The sequence below is a fragment of the Pinus tabuliformis genome, chromosome 3_2 (genome assembly GCF_031772625.1).
Source record: "Pinus tabuliformis cultivar Carrire ecotype Pingquan chromosome 3_2, CPIR1, whole genome shotgun sequence".
Classification (NCBI taxonomy): domain Eukaryota; kingdom Viridiplantae; phylum Streptophyta; class Pinopsida; order Pinales; family Pinaceae; genus Pinus; species Pinus tabuliformis.
The window spans coordinates 72,701,393-72,721,221 of record NC_142302.1 but is presented as its reverse complement, the minus strand read 5'-3'; the positions used below and the strand labels follow the sequence as shown (position 1 = coordinate 72,721,221).

The 19,829-nt window shown below is 39.9% G+C and overlaps 1 non-coding gene across 1 annotated transcript; it reads right to left on the bottom strand.

The window, feature by feature from the left end:
• Positions 1–524: 524 nt before the first annotated feature.
• On the bottom strand, positions 525–598 carry TRNAR-UCG (transfer RNA arginine (anticodon UCG)). Its single transcript has one exon. It is a non-coding gene; the product is annotated as a tRNA-Arg (tRNA).
• Positions 599–19,829: the final 19,231 nt, after the last annotated feature.

The following is a 19,829-nucleotide window of genomic DNA, read 5'->3' as shown; positions in this document are numbered from 1 at the left end:
TGTGAATAGACTTACAAAAGCTCATTGAGAGTCTTTATTTTTCTACAATGAAGCCACTATAAAATAGTGAATAAAACTCCCATAAACTCTTTTGGCAACCATTGCAATGTTAAGCTCTTTTGGCAACCTTTGCAATGTTGAATTCACCATAAAATAGTGAACAAAGTTCTATAAGCTCTTTTGGCAACCAGTCTCACCTCGTAGCTATAAAATAAAGTTCTATAAGCTCTTTTGGCAACCATTCTCACCTCGTAGCTATAAAATAGTGAATAAAACTCCCGTAAGCTCTTTTGGCAACCATTGCAATGTTGAGCTCTTTTGGCAACCTTTGCAATGTTGAGCTCACCATAAAATAGTGAACAAAGTTCTATAAGCTCTTTTGGCAACCAGTCTCACCTCGTAGTTTGTTTGCCAGCCCCTCTTAACGCGTATATGTTAGTGAGCCGAGATGGCCTCCAATAATTTTTACTTATTGTGAACATAAAATTATCAGGTATTTGCAAATTTATCTACCCTGGAATAAACGACCACAGTGGGAGTCGAACCCACGACCTTTTGATCCGAAGTCAAACGCGCTAATCCACTGCGCTATGCGGCCTACCATGAAATTGAAATCGTGTGAAAGTTTACATGTAATAATTTTAATATCCTCTTACCAAAAGTTTTATCACAGACCTTATTGATAATTTAAGGTACGAAGTTACGATTGATTGGGAAAGCTAACTCGTTACTGCCCGAATACAATCTTTAGTAGGGCTCTTTAAAAAATTGTATGTGTGTTTTTTTGGATGAAGTGTTGCTCGGATTATATGAATTCTCAGTCAGCTACTGTGTTCATCTCCTCGTAAACATGAATTAAGAAATCAGATCAAACAGCGTTGTGGCTTCTTACTGGGCGTGTGATTTTATAGAGTGCGAGAAAGTGACAATGCAAACCAATTTCTTCTAGCAGGTTTGTTAAAGTGGGAAAGATGATGATGGCCAAGTTAGCATCAGTGCAGCACATAGAGTTATTACAGGTGGAGCAACGTACATGGTGAATAATGCTGCCATAACCATTAACAAAACTCTACAAAAGCTCTGTAATTCTGAACAAAAGTAGTAGAAAATAGAGTTGAATACAGATTTTGGTTGAGCCTTTAGTTGCATATTAAATTAAATACTCAATTAAAATTGCAATTAAAGCGATGATTAAAGATGCAATTAAATTTTTAAAGTGTATTAGATACTCAATCAATAATAATAAATTTATTTTTAAGGTCGTAGTTAACTCAAACAAATAATATGGTCAATATGGTGTATTAGTACCTTTTGTTTGTGAAAAGATCTATCTTTCCCAACAATTGCACCACATGTTGCAAAGGAAACATTGTAAGGCAGTAGCATCGAAGAAAGAAGTAAAAACTTTATGCAATTTTGTTTATTTCATCGATATGCATATTGGAGAGCTTACCTCCTTGACAAAGCAATAAAAGTATTTGATCTTGAATCAGATGGTCCCACTCTTTGTCTTCCTTGAGTCAAACATAGTTCATTTTTAGTCTAGTTGTGTAAGCCTCCCACTACTCCTCTTCACTACCTTGCAACTCTGGAATGTTTTCCTTTTTCCACTCATGTTATCAAAAGGTAGTGTTTTATGAAGAGGTAGCTTGAGCTAGATAGAAGATACCTTTCCCTTACAGGTTGTTTGAGCTGCCATGTTAACTCCATCCTCTGATTCTGATGCTGGAGAATTGCAATGAGTTTCCGCTGTAAAAAGGTTAGACAAAGGAAATGTCGACCCTTCCCCCACAAGGGACAAACTCTATGGAGGAATAGAGATTGCAATAGAATAATCCATAGGACTCAAAACTAGCGACACTAAAGCTTGAGCATTCAAATTTGGTGACATGTCAGATTTGACCCGAGAGGGTGAATTCATCACTAGAGGTAACACAGTTGGTGACCCCTACTGAATCTTAGCTGAGATATTCTCTAGAATAAAATTTATCATCACATTCCTCATAGAGATTTTCGGTGCGAACTTCCTGACAAAGAGAACAAACACTGTAGAAGAGCCACAACATTAGATTTGTCACATTAGGTTGCCCACAACACCAATCACTCACAGGCAAGCCAAACCTCTTTCACATTTGAATCCTCCAAAACCCACTGTAAAGAAGACTACACATGCAAAGAATGATCCCAGTCATACCAAGACCTTCCGGGATATTCTCATTATCAATATTCACCGGACGTTGCAAAGGAAACACCGTAAGTCGGTAGCATAAGGAAAAAAACATAGATGAAGAGTGATGTGATATGTTATGCGATCTTAAATGTAGCCCAATTTGAGTAAAAGAGAAACCTTAATGTTGTTGCCATTGGGTAACCTTTTATAATTGGGATGTCAACATTAAAATAATCATGTGTTTTCATGCTTGTTGAGATTTAACATCTTTTAAACCTACAAACCTACATTGTGGGAGAAAATAAATAAATTAAAACACTAACAATATATCACTCATATTAATATATTTTGCATTCATTTAATTTTTTAATAATTTTTTTTTTTTCAAAACAATATTTGTTAAGATAGTACTAAAATAATCATCCAAGTTGAAACGAATTAACACATAGTATACTTTTTTTACAGATGAATTTGCTATTACATTAATTTGATCTTTTCAGATGGTCAAGTCACAAATGCCTCTCTATGACATTTCTTACAAAGATGGCATTATGCTATCAAATTATGAGTTAACACATAATATACTTTTTCTGAACATCAATTTGCTATCACACCAATTTGATTTTTTCAAATGGTCAATTTACAAATGCTTCTCTGTCATATTTCTTACAAAACTAGCATTATGCTATCTAGTTGATAGAAACAATGAGTAGGAGACGATTGCATCATATAGTCTCTTGCATAAATCCTTTTTAAAAATTTATTGGAATGATGTTTGAGTTTCTTCCAAAGTTTGCCCCTTGGTCTCTGGTAAAATAAATGCAACAAAGAACACTATAGATGCACAAATCACAGAGAAAATGAAGAATGAACCTGCAAGAAATCAACCAACAAAATTCAACATTTTCTAAAATTTCATTACTATTGTAACTTGTTGTAGCGGCTACAACCACCCTCCAAAATTTTGCCTTAGCTTCGTTTTGGAACCTCCCTATCAACCTTTCACAACAACATGTCTTGCTTCGTCAAGTACAAAAGCTTCAATGTTTTTCTTGCAAAAAGGCAGCCTGTGTATCAGAGCTTGATGCATCCCCCTCACAGGTTGTTTGTCTGGACTTGGTCCAGTTGCAAGCTGATCAACTCCCTCAAGAAATTGCGCAATTATGGAGGGCAACCAACTCCCTCCAGAAATTGCACAATTTAGTCTGGCAGCCTGCTTGGCTCTAGAATTACGCAATTCTGCCAATCAGACTTCATCTAGAAAATTGCACAATTCCTCCCAACAGGGCTGCTTAGCCCAGGAATTGCACAATCCTGGGCAGCAATCAGCTGCTCTACCTAGAAATTGCATAAATCTCTTGTGCAACCAACCCACCTCCCTTCCAGAAGTGTGCAATTTCTCCTAGTAGCTGAGCAGCCTCTTGCATGTGTAGTTGAGTTGACCGGTTCCCTCCGGGACCGAGCAAAACATATTTGCATGCATGGGATGCTTCTCCCAATGCAACATGCAAAGGGCATCCCTTGATTCAGGGATCTACTATTAGCAATTGGAGGTTGCATGCAAGGATCATCTCAGAAACCTCCCACCAAGTGCCGCTCTTCTTAGATTTGTGGCATGCGTGTCACATCTTCGATTTTATCAAAACTCATGGACCAGATGTTGCAGAGCTCATTGCTAACATCAACCTTGTAGCTTTGACATCCCACATCACATCTAGGAGCCATCGGCATAATCAGCTCAACTGTTTTGGGGAAAGCTCGCTTTCAAGGTCTTGTGTTGCATTTCTATCGCTTTTTGTGTTTCACTTCGTATGAATGTTGTCTGCTCGATTTCAGTGAGTGCTTGCTTTCGTTTTGATGCATACTAGCTTGTACTAGCACCTCTTGAGTTTTCGTTAATGTCTCACTGTTGTCGCATGCATGAAATTGTTTTTCACGAACATCGTCGATTCAACAACTCGCCTCACCCACATGCATGTTGTTCTGTTTCCTAAATCTATCATTCACCTTTTGCATGCATGATCATTCACTTATGCTTACACTCAGTATCGCCATGCATTCACATTCACATTCTCTTTCAGTTGCTTGTCGGCGAGTCCAGGCAGCCTTGGCCAAGACTCTGCCTCACCAAGACAGCATTGCGCAATCCTGGGAGGGAAAGCTCTGTCTTCCTCTCAGGAAATTCACATTTCTGCCAAGTGACTATCCTCCAATCTTGCATTGTGAAATTCTGAGGGACAGTGACTGCTGGCACAGAAAATTACGCAATGCAGTCACTGAGCCTGCAACCATTGCCAGCGGAGATTGCGCACTGCACAATTCTAGCAGTCAACAGCCAGAATGGACTGTGCATTACACAGTTCCAGTAGTCAGTCAGCCTCCCAGCAACCTACACTGTGTCTTGTATAGTCTTGGCAGTTAGTATCCCGACCTCCCGACGGAAATTGCGCAACCTTCATGATCAATCACACAAGTGTGTTGCAAGTCAGTTCTCAAGTTCATTTTGGTTTTCGACTGATGGATTTCTTGCCATGATTGTTTCCATGTCTCCAGGTATTGTTGGTGTTCATCTTCCTCTCAGCAGTACAGGTACAATGGTTTCCAAGAGAGCAGAGTCGAAGACATCGTTCAAAGCACACTTGGGGATGTAGTCAATCAAGTGTCTATGGACTTGCCTACCCATGAAGACATCAAGTTGTTCATAAACAAGGATATCAAGATATGACGACAACAACATCACAACGAGCAACATCATGAACAACAACTGAAGGCAGCATACCAGATGCAACAAATGCAAGAGGAAGGTTGTTGAAAACATAGAGGTGGAACAAAGTTGCAAGCTCACGCAGATCCACTTGTGGTGAAAGAAACTTTGGAGACTCAAGCTATGAGGTGACGACGTGACATGAAAATCATGCGAGGGCAGAGAGTAGAACAAAGGAGTTGCATGTGCTCAAGCAGAAACTCAAGGAAGAACAAGATCTGCATAGACAAGAGAATAAGATGCATCAATAAAAGGTACAACAATGGGCACAACATGCACTCATAGATGAAACTGTACTCGTACAAGTTAAAGATCCATCCCAGTGGTTGGCACGAAGCAGACAAGGTGAGCAGTGTTTTTGATTGCATGCAAGGGAATTCAACAACATGCATGTCATTGTGCGCAGGCATGCGATCCCACCCATTCAACACAATCACCAAGGCGAAGAAAAGAAGCAATTCCAACTGGAGCTGAACATGTAGTTGACAGTTGATGCTCATGATCACCAACACACACTGGAAGATCAACACGGACACTATGCATCAATGTGTTGTCGGTTAGGCCGCACCCAAGAAGACCATGCGCATGTTAGCAGATGAGTTGGATGGAGGGGCCACACTAATGCACCTGGATGCAACGGAGGCAAGAGTTCGCTTCAGTAAGATTTCACCATGGAGCACATGCACACCGTCATGGACGATGAGGCTTGGCATCAACTCACCACCTTCACAATCACAAGCATGTCAAATAGTTGGTCTCACCACAACGAACTGAGTGCCAGTGATGTCTTGCATGGATTGCTTAAGCCAATTTGTCTCGCATGGGCACATGTGCATTGTAATGTAACGTCTTGTTAAGTGGAAGTTCAAGTGTTGATAGTTGGATGTAACAACCATAGAGTAGATGAAGAGTCATGAGGGTAGATGAACTATCACAAAGGAGAATGTCAAGGGTCACCCCACCCTTTGCTATAAATAAAACCTCATAACTCATTGTATAGGATTTTGGTCAGCCAAGCTTTCGATAAGACTATCTTGGAGAGAGCTTGGACAATATTGTAACGAGCCTTGGCTTCTCCACTGCGCAGAGCTAGTACATCTCTTTGGAGGAGCAGGCGGTTGTGGCTGTAACGTTCTGCTATCAGAACTAGTGGTTGGACATGGATGTATTGTATGACTGAAACTTACACTTCCTAATATAACAAGAGCCAACATGTTTCATGCATATGTTGTATTGTATTCTATGCTATCTAATTTATTCTAAATGACGTATGTATCTGTTTACTTATGCATGCATGTATAGCTATCTTTGTATGTATGTATGAATCTTTCTGAAATGTGTTGTTGGTTTAACCATCACTTTGGATTGCTTGCTAACTTGCCTTCCATGTTGTGATGTATCTTTTCTTGTGTGTTCCCTTCTTAACTGTGTGCTATCACAGGTTTCCAAGGGGCACACTCATCTCAACCCCTGTGTGTTAGAACCTCTCATGCACCTTCCTTGGCTCGCTGTAGCTGTCACACCCTTGCTACCAACAAAGTTATCTTACTTGCCTCTATGCGAAATTGCGGTCAAGGCATTACTGTACAACCCATTGCTGGGACTCCTACACCAAACAGTCTGAGGTCTAATTGGGACTTCTTACCGGGGAGATCCCCTTACATGTTGGCGGGTCCAACACCATCAACATTTTGGCGCTAGAAGGAGGGCCAGATGACAAGCTGAGTCCTCACATCAATTTTGAATCTCTATATATCTATCATGATTAACTACCGATTTTCTATTCCGTAGTGTATGTCTTATGGAAACGATTTCATCATCTCCGAAAAGTTCTCGGATAACTTGTCTCATAAAACATATGATGGTGGAGGCCACGTAGCCTTGGTTAGGCACGTAGTCGGCATTGTACGCTCATGTGAAAGACATGGATTGTTTGAAGAATACATGAGCTGCACGCTGTTCGTCTACACGCTTCGAGGTCACCCAATGCACCGGTGTGCCACGCTGCCCGAAAAATATATTCATTCTCTTGCTCATCTGGTCACAGAGATAGATTGTGCTTGCAATCACTTTAACTATAAAGCACTCAACAAAGAAATTCTGGAATTACGAAAAGCATCTGATGAATCCGTTGAATAGTTTTACACATGCTTTTGTAATCTTGCATATCGATTCCCTGAAGATGATATTGATTGGGATTTTGTTGATGGAATATTTGAGTATCTTCTTCACATATCAAAACCCCACTCATCACACTTCGGTGATGGAGCCGCACAATCACAGGCAGGCATAGTTGCTGTCACAAGTGACTATTTGCCTTCACCTCATCAAACAGCTCCACCACCACGGAGTGATGTGGGGGATCATGCACACACACCTGTTGAACTGTCACATCCTCCCACCCCACCCGCTCTTGACATCTACGCAGATTTGGCTTGCAAGCCTATTGGTTGTCATGTGGATTTATTCCCTCAACCTCCGTCCCCGCGTTCTGTTGATCCTACGGATTGTACTATCTTGTGTTCTCCCATTTAGGGATCCTTACCTGTTGTGAAAGAGGATCAAGTTGTTGATGGAGTTGGTGTTATGCAGCCAACCTGCACCATCATTCATGATGAGTGTGTGCGGGAATCTAAAGAAGAACCTGCAATGAAGGATGACTCCCTTCTAGTCGTGCCTCATCTGCTTTATCCTGACATCCCTTGTGATTCTTCCATTATTGATTTCCCTTATGAAAACTCATTTTTGGATGTCTCTGCGTTCGATCATTCAAAGGACATGTTGGATGTCAGTTTGTCATTACAGTGCGGAGAGGACACATCTTCCTTCGAAAATCCATCCAATCTGTCATATGTCATTTAGAAAAACACAAAGGGTGAACATCTTCGCTTCTCATCTGCCCCTTTGTATGATTCATCAAATCATGAGGATGCTGACAAACATCCTGAATGTTCTGATCTTGGTTGTCGTGATCTATTCACTTCCTCATCTGATCACGATGTTGATTCAATCGTTGTTAATCTGTCTAAGACACTGGTCTACGATGATCCATCTGTCAACGAAATCAAAACCCCATCGACTGTCGAGGCACTTCATCCCAAGTTGATGGTTCTGTTAAGCCCTCGCTGTCCTGATGTTGGTTTCACTTCTGGTCAGGAAATTTTTGAAACACTCAAGGCTCCTCATCACTCTCTACTTTTCATTGAAGATCAACCAAACACCCAAATTTTGCTTCCTCCGCTCGAACTACACGATCCCATCGCTCATGCATTGGAGGAATCTTACATAGTAAGTACACATGCACAACATAAGTGGCCTACCTCTCTCACGTTTTCTTGCATTTCATTGTCAAGAGAATGCATACACTCAAAATCTGCATGCAGTGTAGCATAACACCATGTAATCTCCATAGAATGCATGACATGCACTTTCACTCATTTTTGTTATGTGGACGCTTTTAAACTCGTAGTGTGTTTGCCTTCACTGTTACATCTTTCTTGTTTGTTGGTTTGCATAGCTATCTCGTTTGCGAACCATGCCTTCACCAACATGGGTCAACCAATGCGTTAGTGGCTGCATTGGAAGTATCACTTCACATGAGATGGCCCATTCACCATTAGCTTAAGAGTAGGAGTAGTGTTTTATTTCAGTTTGTTTGCTTTCATGCTTGTTTGCTTACCTGCTTTGTTGGTTTGTTTGTCGGCTTGCTTGTTTTCTTACTCGCTTTGCTTTCACTTTTGCTTCTGCTTCTACTTCTGCGTTGCTTTGTTGTTTGTTTTCTTGTTTTATTCGTAGGTTAGTTTCACATGAAACCATGTATGACTCTTGAAACAAGATGGGTAAAGTACAAGAGGACTTGTACAACTATCAACATTTGGTTATATGTTGCCCGCTCTCTTATGTAAGAACTTGTTGTCTTCAGTCCATGATACATCAATGGAAAATACGTACTGTTTGAAGTGAACCTTGGTGAAAACACAATGCTTGTGCACTAACTAGTGTCACCTACTCTAGTCGGTTGTTTTTGGGTTAATCCTTGTCAGCTCAGTCAAGTAGAGTAAGGTGAGGTGGAAAACCTTAACAGGCATGCCAGAGGTATAATAAACTACTTCTGTGTAGGAAATACCTCTTCTGCTCTCAATAAGTCGGGATCCCTCTTCTACCTCTAAAATGAATAAGTGCTATGCATAGTTACGAAGATGAAAAATGAAAAAAATTGAAAATGAATAAGGCAAAAGAAGAGAAAGGATTCTTGCGCAAAGAGGATATGCAAGTAACTCTACTGGGGTATTGACCAGGCTAGCTGGCAGCGGATCCATGCTTGTGTTCCTATGTGACTCCACCGAGGTACTTTCCAGGCTTGTTGGCAGTGGAGCAACACCAAAGATGAGACTAAGACTCTGACAACTATATTGCTTGTGCATCAATATACCCCTCGACCCCAATAGAAACAACTATGTTGACTTGGCTTGGAATGTGTGTCAATCGACAGAGATCTTGGCAGATGATACATCTTACAATCAAGCAAGTGTGGAAACCAAGACAAACTGAGAACTGGACAATACTTCCGGAGGTGTTAGACTTGATTTTCGCCAAACAAGGTCCATTCAGAGAGATGGAGTTCTACCAGTGTGTCGCTAAGTGTTGTAGCGGCTACAACCACCCTCCAAAATTTTTCCTTAGATTCGTTTTGGAGCCTCCCTACAAACCTTTCACAACAGTGTGTCTTGTTTCATCAAATACACAAGATTCAATGTTTTTCTTGCAGAAAGGCAACCCGTCTATTAGAGCTTGATGCATCCCCCTCACAGGATATTTGTCAAGACTTGGTCCAGCTATAGGTTGAGCAGCTCCCTCAAGAAATTGCACAATTCTGGAGGGAAACCATCCTTCCCTCTAGAAATTGCACAATTCAGTCTAGCAGCACGCTGGGCTCCAGAATTGTGCAATTCTATGAGTCAGGCTTCATCCAGAAAATTACACAATTCCTCCCAACAGGGTTGCTTAACCCAGGAATTGCGCAATCCTGGGCAGCAGTCAGCTGCTCTACCCAAAAATTGTGCAAATCTCCTGGGCAACTAGCCCATCTCCCTTCTAGAAATGTGCATTTTCTACTAGCAGTTGAGCAGCCTCTTTCATGTGCAGTTGAGTTGATCAGTTCCCTACGCGACCGAGCAAAACCGATTTGCATGCATGGGTTGCTTCTCCCAAGGCAGCATGCAAAGGAATCCCTTGATTCCAGGATCTACTTTTAGCAGCTGGAGGTTGCATGCAAGGATCATCTCGGAAACCTCCCACTAAGTGTCACTCTTCCTAGATTTGTGGCATGCACGTCACATCTTCGATTTTACCAAAACTCATGAACCAGATGCTGCAAATCTCATTCCTAACATCAACCTTGCAGCTCTGACATCCCACATATCATCTAGGAGCCGTTGGCACATTCAGCGCAGTTGTTTTGGGGAAAGCACACTTTCAATGTCTTGTGTTGCATTTCTGGTGCTTTTTTTGTTTTTCTTCGTATGAATGTTGTCTGCTTGATTTCAATGAGTGCTTGTTGTCGTTTTGATGCCTACTAGCTTGTACTAGCACCGTTTCAGTTTTCGTTAACATCTCACTGCTGTCGCATGCATGAAACTGTTTTTCACAAACATTTGTCAATTCGACGATTCGCCTCACCCACATGCATGTTGTTCCGTTTTATGAATATTTCATTCACTATTTGCATGCATGATCATTCACTTATACTTACACTCAATATCGCCATGCATTCGCATTCACATTCGCTTTCAGTTGCCCGTCGGCGAGTTTGGGTAGCCTTGGCCCGAACTCTACCTCACCAAGACAACATTGCGATCTCCTGAGAGGGAAAGATCTGTTTTCCTCTCAGGAAATGCGCATTTCTGTCCAGTGACTATTCTCCAGTCTTGCATTGTGCAATTATGAGGGACAATGACTGTTGGCCTAGAAAATTGCACAATGCAGTCACTCAGTCTGCAACCATTTCCAGCTGAGATCGTGCATTGCACAATTCCAACAGTCAGCAGCCAGACTGGACTGTGCATTGTGTAGTTCTAGTAGTCAGTCAGCCTCCCAACAGCCTAGACTGTGCCTTGTGCAGTCTTGGTAGTCAGTCTCTTGACCTCCCGGCGGAAATTGCACAACCTTCATGATCAGTCACACAGGTATGTTGCAAGTCAGTTCTCAAGTTCATTTTGGTTTTCGACTGACGGATTGCTTGCCATGAGTGTTGCCATGTCTCTAGGTATCACAGGTGTTCATTTGCCTCTCAGCAGTACAAATACAATGGTTTCCAAGAGAGCAGAGTCGAAGACACCGTTCAGAGCACACTTGGGGATGCAGTCGATCAAGTGTCTATGGACTTTCCTACCCATGAAGACATCAAGTTGTTCGTAGACAAGGACATCAAGATACGATAACAACAACATCACAACGAGCAACATCATGAACAACAGTTAAAGGCAACATATTGGATGCAAGGAATGCAAGAGGAAGGTTGTTAACAATACAGAGGCAGAACAAAGTTGCAAGCTCAAGCATTTCCACTTGTCGTGAAATAAACTTTGGAGACTCAAGCTATGATGTGATGGCGTAACATGAAGATCACGTGAAGGCAGAGAACGAAACAGAGAAGGAGTTTCATGTGCTCAGCAACAACTCAAGGAAGAACAAGAGCTGCATAGACAATAGAATAAGTTGCAGCAAGAATAGGTACAACAATGGGTTCAACATGCAATCACAGATGGAATTGCACCCGTACAAGTTAAATATCCATCCCAGCAGCTGGCACAGAGCAGAAAAGGTGAGCACTATTGTTGATCGCATGCAAGGGAATTCAACAGCATGCATGTCATCGTGCGCATGCATGCGATCCCACCCATTTAACACACTCACTGAGGCAAAGACAAGAAGCAAGTCCAACTGGGGCTAAACATGTAGTTGTCAGTTGATGCACATTACCACCAGCACAGATTGGAAGATCAACATGGACACTATGCATTAGTGTGTTGTCGGTTAGGCCGCACCCAAGAAGACCATGCGTATTTTAGAAGACGAGTTGGATGGAGGAGCCACATTAATGCACCTGGATGCAACATAGGCAAGAGTTCACTTCAACAAGATGTCACCATGGAGCGCATTCACACCATCTTGGACGACCAAGCTTGGCATCAGCTCACCACCTTCACCATCACAAGCATGTCAAAGAGTTGGTCTCACCACAACGGACCGAGTGCCAGTGATGTTTGCATGGCTTGCTCAAGTGGAAGTTCAAGTGTCGATAGTTGGATGTAACAACCATAGAGTAGATGAAGGGTCATGAGGGTAGATGAACTGTCACAAAGGGGAATGTCAAGGGTCACCCCAACCTTTGCTATAAATAGAACCTCATAACTCATTGTATAGGATTTTGGTCAGCCAAGCTTCCGATAAGAATATATTGGAGAGAGCTTGGACAGTATTGTAACGAGCCTTGGCTTCTCCACTACGCAGAGCTATTACATCTCTTTGGAGGAGCAAGCGGTTGTTGTTGTAACATTCCGCTATCAGAACTAGTAGTTGGACATGGATGTATTGTATGACTGGAACTCACACTTCTTAATATAACAAGAGTCAACACGTTTCATGCATATGTTGTATTGTATTCTATGCTATCTGGTATACTCTAAATGACATATGTATCTGTTTACTTACACATGCATTTATAACTATCTATGTATGTATGTATGAATCTTTCTAAAATGTGTTGTTGGTTTAACCATCACTTTGGATTGCTTGCTAACTTGCCTTCCATGATGTGATGTATCTTTTCTCGTGTGTTCCCTTCTTAATTGTGTGCTAATATAGGTTTCCAAGGGGCGCACTCATCTCAACCCCCATGTGTTAGAACCTCTCATGCACCTTCCTTGGCTCGCTGCAGTTGTCACACCCTTGCTACCAACAAAATTATCTTAATTTCCTCTGTGCGAAATTGTGGTCAAGGCATTACCGTACAACTCACTGCTAGGAATCCTACAACAAACGGTCTGAGGTCTAATTGGGACTTCTTACCAGGGAGATCCCCTTACATGTTGGCGGGTCCAGTACCATCAAAATAACTCAAACACAATCATCCAACCAATAGAAATTCAACATATTGCAAAAATTCATTAGTATTGTGTTGAAAACGCAGCAAGAGAGTCTCAACTTGATTTTGCCTTGGTCAAATTGAGAAAATTCAAATTTCCACATCAATAGACAACTTGGATGCAGTTAACTTGTGTGACATGGCTTGTGTCACCTAGTTTACTTAGTAAATTCAAATTAGAGGAGTTGGAGTTCAATTAAACATGTGTGGTTTCTAATTTGTAGCAATCAAGGTTAGTTATTTCAAGTTGTTTTTAGTTAAACTAGTTCTAATTGTTGGAGGAACTAGTGGAAGGCCAGTTGTGTAGTGAGACTTCAGTCCAACTCAATGATCATCCAATTAACTAATAAATCAACCCAAAATAGTTAGTGCATGAAGATAATTCGAGTTCCTTAGCTGTGGTGGAGATTTGAAGGCAGTGTAACATCAGTTGTAGACTAGTCTTGAGTGTACATGTGTTGCATGCAGTCAGATGATCAACCTTGGGAATTGCACAATTATTTTGGAGGAAATTTATAAATAATAGGGGCCTAATTTCCTCAAGAATTGTGCAAGGAAATAGGGGCTCAAGCAGAGGAAGAAATTGACTAAGTTTGGGTCAGAGCTTCTCAGTGAGTAGAGAGATGGGTTATTCACTTGCAAGTTGTGCTCAGTTGAGCAAAATAATTGTAATACATCTCTATTCATTAGATTAACACAAGCAAGCATTGGAGTTTTTAGCAGATTGCTTTCCCCTGGAAAAATATTGTGTGCATGTGTGTTATTTCTCATTGCATGTTTGTGATTGATGTTCTAAATTGTGAATTAAATTCCACAGAGCAGTAGAGTATGTTTGTGCATTATGATTTTGATTAAAATTTCACGAGCAGTTGCAAATCTACACCATAATTTCTACATATTGTAACTGAAACACGCTCATATATTAGTAGAGTGCTTATTTTTTGCTCTGAACATTTGAGTGTCTCCTACTCCAAATAATTGGATTTGGATGATATCATGGAGGGATCTTGATTACCTACTACACTCCAAGTAAGAAAAAGGTTGAAGTTGATGGTAATAACCCAAGAGTATGTTGGCATTATGATACAGGTGTTGTCCTTGATGGCAACTCACTCACAAGTCAATACAGATTTGATAAAGGGAAACTCACAATGTAATAGGTCAATTAAGAGGTAACAAGGCAATGGTACAAAAGAACAGGAAGTTGGAACAAAGGACTACTAATCAAAATCAAGAAGTTGAAGGAAAATGATGTTTTAAGGTAGTTTAAGTTGTATATGCAGGTTCACCTTGTCAAAGTAGCGTATACAAGCGGGTTCACTGTACAAAAGGAGCATATACGTATGCACACACTTTCACAAGAGGAAAAGCGTGTATGGGTTGGAAAATCAAGGAAATTTAAGATTAAAGAATACCAAGGGTCAATACCATGGTATTAGCCACAATATTGAGTGGAGTAATGGTTATTTGATCCTGTCCAAGAATACCACAGATTCTAAGTCTTGTTTTGGTCCAACATATTGAGAAATGCCAAAAACTATATAAGGAGGAGAAGATCAAAGGGCCAGGTGTGCAAGTGAAAGAGTTTTTCATGAATACTGCTATCTAAAGTATATCTTATGTTGTAAGGGCTATGGTTATGACATGATCTGAAATATCTTGTGCACATTTTGATACAATGTTGGATTAGGATCATGAGACCTAAAATGACCTATCATTGTATGATCTGATAATTGTTGGGTTAGATTTGAATACTGACACATGTTTTATCCTATAAATGTTATGATCTGGGTATGATTGAAGTCTGGAATAACTGTGAAGTTTTAAGTTAGTATTTGTAGATCTATGCACTGGTTCGCCTTGGTGAAGGCGTGCATACACGTTGGTTTGTATCTTCCAAGTAGTGTATGAAAATGAAAAGCCTATTATTTATAAATGACTGATCTAACTGATCAGTGTTGTTGTTTTACTGTTATTTGTCAATTATGTCTTCTTAGATCTGAATGTAGAATTGAATGCATAAGGAAATTTTGTCTGATTGATTGATTGATTAATTGATAGATCTTCAAAATGTTACTGGTTGATAAAGTTTTGATTCAAAGGTTTTTATGATTCAGTAATTTTGGAGGTATACACAAGTTTGGTTAAAGGAAGTAGCGCATACACGTAGGTTGACTTCACTAAAGTAGCATATACATTTTGATATATGATTTTTGAGGTTGCAGTTGGTTCTGGATGATGATACAGGTTTCTGGGTTCAACACAGTGTTCTGGTGACAATGATCTAATTGCTGAGATTGACTAATTGTTGGTTGATGCAGTTATTATTGAGTTTGAGCTTCAATGTTACTAATGGGTCCAGTGTGAAAATTTGATGAAACGTGGCCTTCATATTGTGTTGTTGTGTACCAGGAGTATCCAGTCTGAAAATTTATGAAATGTGGTCCCTGGAGGAAGAGAGAAGGTCGTAGCCTTCTGTAGGTTGGCGCCTACGTACTAGTAAACATATCGGCTAGTACAAGAGCTAGGGGGTTGTAGCTCCTTCCAGTAGAAGCCGGAGAACGAGAAAAGGTTGTAGCCTTCTGCAGGTGGGTGCTTGCGTACTGGTATGAGTCTACACCAATACAAGATTGTGAACATATTTTCTTTATATTAAAAATAAGATAAAGATGACAACATCAGGTGGTTTTTCTCCCGCATTGGGTTTCCACCTTAAATCTTGGTTTTCATGTGTGTTGCTTAAGTGTGATGGTTTATTCTGTTCTTACCGCACATAGTCATTGTTTAATAAAGTATTGATGCATTGATTAAAGATCAACACATGATGAATTAACTAAATCATAAGTTCACTGGATATACGTTGGTTTCCTTAATAATATTTGCGTGCACACGCGAGTTCACTTCACTGAAGTAGCATATATAAATCTGATTATGAAATGAAAAATTATTGAATTGTAAATACTGATTCACCCCCCCTCTCAGTATTATTTCCAACAATTGGTATCAGAGCAGGTCCTTCAGAAGAAGCTTGATCGTTTGAAGGGATATCTCTCAAAATGAACAATCACGAAGGCATGGGATATATTAGACCACCAATATTCAACAGAAACAACTTAGTATATTGGAAGATAAGAACCAGAGCCTATCTTCAGTCGCTTGGAGCTGATGTTTGGGAAATTGTGGAAGGAGGATACTAATTTCTAGCAGCAATACCCACAAATACAATAGGAAAGAAGTTATATGAAAACAATGCCAAAGCCGTCAATACTTTATTAGGAAGTCTGTCAGAATCATAATTTGTTAAAGTCATTCAACTCAAGACAACCAAAGAAATATGGGACAAAATCATTCAGAGCTACGAAGGAGACTCCCAGGTAAAACGTGCTAAGCTCCAAACTCTCAGAATTCAGTATGAAACTCTCAAGATGCATAGTGATGAAAGTATTGCTAGTTAATTTTTACGAGTAGATGAGATTGTAAATCGTATAATGAATCTGGGTGAAGAAATAAAGGAGGCTACTTTAGTAGAGAAAATTTTGAGATCTTTGTCTTCTAAATTTGAGTCAAAAGTATTTTCCATAGAAGAAAAGCAGGATATTCAATCTATTACTATTGTTCAACTTCATGGAATTTTAACTGCCTTTGAAATGAGGAAAGGAGGTCCATAAGATATTAGAGAAGCCGCTTTCAAAGCTTCAACAAAGGGAAAAGAAAAGGAAGATCTCAATGAATCAGGGTATATTTCAGAAGAAGATGAGGTAAAATTTGTAAAGAAGCTTCAACGGGGTTCCAAAAGATTCAAAGGTAAGCTTCCATTCAAATGTTTTTCTTGTGGTAGAGTTGGCCATTATGCTATTAAATGTCCTCATAAAGATAATCATGAAAAAGGAAAGGAGTCTGCAAAAGGTAATAGAAAAAAATTTGTTGATAGAAGGAGTTATTATACTCATGAAGATAGTGATGGATTTTCTAATAGTGATGAAGATGGATCTGAACAAGATTTTAAAATACTCATGGCTTATGACAATGATGATTTTATGGATTCCTTAGAAGAGGAAGACTTTCTTAAATAAATCACTAAACTCAAAATCTGTTTGGAAGAAAAGAATATCGTCATAGACACTTTGACACATCAACTCATTGAAAGAGAAAATCACAATAAAAAATTAGAATTTGAAGTAGTGGGTCTAAGAAAATAACTTGAGAAGACAAAATCTATTAATCTTAGATTTGCTAAAGGATCAGAAACTTTAGATGAAATCATCAACGTTCAGCATTCTCCTTTTATAAATACTGGTCTTGGATATACTGAAGAAATATCCCAATCACAAAAGTCGTTAGCTATCACCAGAAGCTATCTTGATGCAACAAAGACCAGTGAACAATGCATCAATCTTCAACAAAAGCCTAAAAGTACTCCTCAGGTAAATCATGCTCATTTCACTCCAAGGGTGAACATCAATAGAAGCATCAACCAAAAGGTAAACAATACCAAAAGATTTTATGATCACAAAAACTTCTTTAATGGACAATGTTTTTCATGCCATAACTTTGGGCATAAGGCTGCTCAATGTGTTTCTTACAAAACTATCATGACTAGAGAAGCACAAAAACAAAGGAGCGTGATAGGAATAAAGAAAATTTATTATAATAACTTTTCTCCTCTTGAAGATGAAATTGAATGTTCATTTTGCAATAACTTTGGTCATGAAGAATCTGAATGCAAGAGAAAATTTCGGCCAACAATTCAAAAGGAGCAAACATCATCAAATTCCAAGGTATGGAGAAAGAAGGAATTTCAATCAGAAAGATGTGCCATAGCTATGTTTGCATAAGGACAAGAAAATCAGTGGTACATTGATAGCGGATGCTCTAAACACATGACAGGTGATAAAGATAAACTCATTTCATATAATGCTTTAGAAAAGGAAAAGAATGTCTCTTTTGGAAATGACACACCAACTGTCATTAAGGGTAAAGGTTCTGTTTATTTGAAAGAAAAGGTTAAAGATGGAAATGTTATGTATGTTGATGGTTTAAAGCATAACTTATTGAGTGTCAGTCAAATGTGTGATCAAGGAAATGAAGTTGTGTTTTGGTCAAATGGTTGTGTGGTTCGTGAGCTTGATACATGAAGGACTGTAATCAAAGGTACAAGAACTCCAAGCAATCCATATATACTAAAAGGAGGTAAAAAACAATACTATATAAGAAAAACATAAGAGAACTTGTTATGGCACAGAAGATTGGGGCATCTAAGCTTTTCTCAAATAATAAAAGCATGCAGGCTCAAGGCGGTTTGTGATCTTCTAGATATCAGCATCCCAGAAAATACCATCTACAAACCATGTCAAGTCGTTAAGAAAACTAGAGTTCATTTCAATGAAAAAGAAGGATCAACAAGTAAGCCTCTTGAACTCATTCATACTGATATGTGTGGGCCAACATGTGAAAATTCTATCACTGCAGCAACTGATTTATTTTTCCTTCTTATTCCACAATAAGTTATTTATGAAATTACTTCAATAAATATTAAAATAAATACTGTTGCAGATATCACACCGTAATACATAAACAAACATATGGACAACCATCAACACATTGACATAGATATTTTGGACAACAGTCCCCAGAAAAACCAAGTGTGGGAAAACTGATGGAGCAAGGGAGGATTTTATTATTCAACAATTCTTTAGTACAATAGGGTGCCAAAATGGCTTACCCATAGAGAGAAATAATTCTCCAGCACTTCTCCCAATCCTAGCGTCAGCCTGGCTGACATTTGCATGGCTCTCAGACCCTCTGTGTCAGCCCTGGGCCTCTCTGCGTAACCCACGCAGGCCCAGCTAGTGACTGTGCAATCTTTTGTTGCATCTACGTCTGCCTGAAAAGCCATGCGTCTGCCTCTCCTACCTCAACGCTGATCTCCAGTGGTTGATCCTGCCTCTCTGCTCCATACTTACTGCCCCGTGACTGCTCACCAGACCAATGGTTCAATTTCTTAGCTAACCCCGCTTCAGAAATTGAACTGACTGGTATCCCTTAGTGTGTTCTCTAAGTGACCCTCAAGCCTCCTCTTATACTTTTCTCGTTGACAAATCAACGACCGAGATTAAGCCCCTAATCAAAGGCTAAGATTAGATTTGGCTTGATCCATGACTTTTGGACCATTCTAACACAGTTTTATATTAATTCACATTAATATTTTATTTTCGCTAAGTTTAGACTTAGGGACTTCATTAAAAATATTAATTATTTTAATATCTCCCAAACTGTTTAGAATCTACCGAAACCCTTTCTGGGTATTGGATATCTCATGTGCCTTAGCCTCTCCACAAATTTTCGTGGCTAGATCACATCCGATGCTACCACAAATCAACACTCCCTCTTAGCGAGGACTGTGCTCTAGTAATACTCCTCGCTAAGTATCACCCTGATCATCTGGCATCGGTCCCTGTGCTGATGCTAAGCCTCCACGCTCAACATCCTATGCATTGCTACATCTTGTACTGCTGCCCATGGCTCTGCTACCGCCACTGCTGCATCTGTACAAAAAATCCCTCTGGATTCGTGCTACTACTGGTCCTTTCTCCCAACACTACATCTGCACTACAACTCCCTCTATATCCTTGTTGTTATCACTCCCATTTATGCTACTGAAACAGGTTCTTTACCATCCCCATCTTTTCCTTGGAGTAGTCAAACATTTTCCTTCCAAGGGCCTTGGTGAGGATGTCCACCACCCGTTC